At 41.0% G+C, this 4,498-nt stretch overlaps 1 pseudogene; it reads left to right on the top strand.

Annotated features, from left to right (window-relative positions):
• Positions 1-341: 341 nt before the first annotated feature.
• Positions 342-4,242, top strand: LOC132513204 (ferritin light chain-like; annotated as a pseudogene).
• Positions 4,243-4,498: the final 256 nt, after the last annotated feature.

The raw sequence follows: 4,498 nt of genomic DNA, 5'->3' as shown, positions 1-4,498 counted from the left end.
TTATATGTTCTCATCATACAGAAAAAAATTGTAATTCTGTGAGGTGATGAATGTGTTGACTAACCTTATTGTGGCAATCATTTCACAATATATGTGTATGAAATCATCATGTTGTACACCTTAAACTTACATAATATTATATTTCAATTATATCTCAATAATGGTGGGGGTAAAAAGCCACTCTACTAGGATACATTCATTGACATTGTCAAGCAATATTTTAGAATGAGAAGAAATATGGACTTAGAAAAATATTGAATGATTGTTGCTATAATTATTCTATGTATTTTAAAATGTACTTTTCTAGGCATATTGTTGCTCAGGGATTCTTTCCAACACATATGTCAAAGCAGAGACCTGAGGGTGACAAGAAGGCAAAACCATTTAATATGAAAATTAATATTGGACTGCTGACTTCTGAAACTCTTCCTGAGAGTAAGAAAAATAAACCCCTAACTTGTTTAAATAAATGTCATTTCTGGACCTTGTTACCAGCACCTGAATATAGTTCCAATTGCTACAGTTCTAAAAGTCTTTCTTAATTCAAAATTATTGTGCATTGGAGTAACTGATTTAATATCTTGAGGCAGGAAAAACTAAATAATGAACTGGAAGACTTTGTTGCCAGAAAAGAAAGATGCCTTTAAAGCAAATCTACAGTAGGGCTAAAAGATCAAAGCTGTGCCCTATAAAAGCTCCCACTGGCCAAGTTGTGAAACACTGAAAAATCAAAAAGAGAGTAATAATTACAATTATTTGGAACTTGTTTCATCTGTGAAAAGCCTTGGGTCCATAATGATACTTGCCAATGGAAAAGTTAATTTAAAATGTACACAAGGGCTTCCCTGGTGGCACAGTGGTTAAGAGTCCGCCTGCCGATGCAGGGGACACGGGTTCGTGCCCCGGTCCAGGAAGATCCCACATGCTGCGGAGCGGCTGGGCCCGTGAGCCATGGCTGCTGAGCCTGTGCGTCCGGAGCCTGTGCTCCGCAACAGGAGAGGCCACAACAGTAAGAGGCCTGCGTACCGCAAAAAAGAAAAAAAAAAATGTACACAAGTTAATTATAAATATAAAAGAAGATGACTAACAGAAGAATATGCTTAAATACAATGGCAACCTATTCAGAATTTCTTATTTTTAAAATTTTCTTTTCATTTTAGTTATGGCTTGCTACATAGATTGTATCTCCATTAAGTAAGGAAAACTGGCTATTAGGAACTGTAGGAAAGATACATAATTCTCTGAAGTTAGGCACTGTATTAAAATCAGGACAAATAAGTAGCACTGGTGTTCTGACACAACGACCTGTCAAATGAGGGTACAGCGATGAGTTCCAAGATGATAGGTTAGCTGAAAATCCAGAGACAGGAACTGATCACATAGACACAATGTGTGCTTTTCTTGGAGCAGACACATTTAGATAAACCTAATATCTAATAATAAATTCCTGTAAGGTATTATGAAGTAACTTCTAAACTGAGGAAGAATACTCTCAGATCAAAACTTGTTGGGCATGTAAGTAGAGGGAGACACACAATCTGAGATCAGGTGTGGATTTGGAAATTCCAATTGAATTAGCAATGAATATGAACTCTACAAGGGACCCAGCCAGTAAATTTTGGCTTAGGTGTGAATCCCTTTCAAAGATAAAATTATAGCCCATGTCTTGTCCAGAATTAGCAACTGTGGTTGATCTGACATTGCACTGTTTCTCTTGGGGATCTACTAGTATTTCTGTAATCTCAAATAGAATTACACATGTATAGAATTAATAAAGAAATAGGACAAGTCTTCAATGTTGATATTTTAATATTGGTTTCAGTGTATAAATAGTAATAAGTTTTATTATCATAGTAAAAATTTATATATGATGAATGTATTAGAAAATTGAGAATCTTTGACATACTGGACTTACTGTATAGATACATTTAAGAGTATGTGACTAAGTCTGTAATCAACATTTAAATGTGTAGCAACACTTAGTGTATTTATTTTAATATTATTTGTGCCAGAATATTTAAATATTTTTAATCGATTCATGGAAATATAACTTTATTGAGTATCAGAAAATAGTGGTAAATATTCCTCTCCATACACAAATGACCTTCTGTTAGCAACATTCCCTGCAACACTGTGTAAGGCCCATAATATTCTCTAAAGGCCAAACTCCATAAGAAATGATCACTTCCAGAACAATGTACACACAGAATTACTAGTTAGTAGCCATTCATATTCAAATTTGAAATAATGATGATGAAACCAGCATCAGTTGTACAAATAACACACACTCAAAACAAAGGAAAACTACACCATGAAAAAAAGCATTCTAAAAAGTATTTTCATCATCTTAAGGAAATAAGTGGTAGGGACCTACAAGATGGTGGAGGAGGAAGACATGGAGATCACCTTCCTCCCCACAAATACATCAAAAATACTCCTACAAGTGGAACAACTCCTACAGAACACCTATGGAACACTGGCAGAAGACCTCAGACCTCCCAAAAGGCAAGAAACTCCCCACGTACGTGGGTAAAGCAAAAGAAGAAAGAAAACACAGAAACAAAAGAAGAGGGATGGGATCTGCACCAGTGGGAGGGAGCTGTGAAGGAGGAAAGGTTTCCACACACTAGGAAGCCCCTTCACGGGCGAGACCGTGGGCTCCAGGAAGCCAACGAAGAATAAAAAACAATTTAGAGATTAAAGACAAATTAGAATCAACACAAATGGAAGAGGCACTTGAATGAAAACCTAATGAATAATGTGGCTAGCAGGCATGAGATTATTACCAAAACAAAACTGAAAAGATCAGACCTGAAGAATAATAAAGGATTATCAAAATGATAAATATGGAATAAAAATTAAACTTAAAAAGTATTTAAATGTAAAACAGAAGTTTTCAATGATATAAAGATTTTAATATGTACACCAAAAGGGCACATTGTCTCTAGACAAACTGAAATGAAATCCTTAATGCCAAGGCATATTGTGGTAAACCACTGAACATTAAATGTATTAAAACTATATAAATGGACTTTGGCAGAGGCAGAGCAAGTCGTGTAGAAGGTGATGGAAAGTACAGTTGACTCTTGAAAAATGGGGGCGGGTTAGGGGCAACCTCCCATCGTTGACCACCCCCCCTCCCCAGTCAAAAATCCACCTATAACTTTATGATCAGCCTTCCATATACTGGTTCTGCATCCTTGGGTTCAACCAACTGCGGATGGGGTATTACCGTATTTCTTGAAAACCATCTTCATGTAAGTGGTCCCGTTTAGTTCAAACTCATGTTGTTCAAGGGTCAACTGTACATTGACTTCAACCTTCTACCAATCAACATTCAACTTAATATTATGCAGTAACGTTATGCCATAGTGAGGGAGAAACCATGTTTCAAGAATTTTATACCCAGCTAAGTTTTTCTTCAAGTGAAAACACAACAGAAAATACTCTAAGGCAAGCAGTGCGCTGGGCAGTCCCGCAGCTCCGTCTCTTGCTACAATAGTGTTTGGACAGAACAGACCCAGGGGTGCCCCTCGCTACCGCCTCCGACCACCTCCAACCTGTGTTCCACTCGCAACCTTCAGAACCAGCCGCTCAGCTGTTCTCGGCCACCGGGACCACCAACACCATATTTTGAGCTTAACTCCGTATGACCGATCCACCACGAGCTCCCAGATTCGTCAGAATGATTCCGTCGAGGTGGAGGCCGCCGTCAACCGCCTGGTCAACATGCATCTGCCGGCCTCCCGCACCTACCTCTCTCTGCGCTCCTATTTCCACCACCACTACGCGGCTCTGGAGGGCCTGGGCCACTTTTTCCGCGAAGTGCCCGAGGGGAAGCGTGAGGACGCCCAGCGCCTCTTGAAAATGCAAAAGCAGCGCGGCACTCGCGCCCTCTTCCAGGACGTGCAGAAGCGTCTCAGGATGAGTGGGGTGAAACCCAGGACGCTGTGGAAGCCGTCGTGCTCGCAGAGGAGAACCTGAACCAGGCCCTTGTGGACCTGCACGGCCTGGGCTCTGCCCGCACAGACCCCCGCCTCTGTGACTTCCCGGAGAGCCGCCTCCTAGATGAGCAGGTGAAACTCATCCAGAAGATGCACGCCCACCTGACCAACCTCCGCAGGCCGGCTGGTCCCCAGGGGGGGCTGGGCGAGGCCCTCGTCGAAAGGCTCGCCCTCCAGCACGAGTAGGAGCGTCCGGAGCCCAGCGGCCTTTGAGGAGCCCCTGTGGTGTCAGGGCTTCTGCCTGAAGCCCCGCTCTGCAGCCACTAGGCAGCTTTTAACCACCCTGGAGCTCTCTCCCAAGCCTTGGACCAAATGGAAACAATAAAGCTTTTTGCAGCAATAAAAGAAAGAAAAGAAAGTACTCTAAGGCATATAATACCCAGATAATACAGCTTCCCTCTTATAGATTAAACTCACAAATACTATCTGATCATGAAATACAACTAATTAGTTGTGGAATGATGTAAACGATGATAAGCAATGAATCAATTTAA

This window comes from Lagenorhynchus albirostris, chromosome X, assembly GCF_949774975.1.
Source record: "Lagenorhynchus albirostris chromosome X, mLagAlb1.1, whole genome shotgun sequence".
Classification (NCBI taxonomy): domain Eukaryota; kingdom Metazoa; phylum Chordata; class Mammalia; order Artiodactyla; family Delphinidae; genus Lagenorhynchus; species Lagenorhynchus albirostris.
The sequence above is the reverse complement of the archived record's forward strand: the minus strand, read 5'-3'. Positions and strand labels throughout refer to the sequence as shown.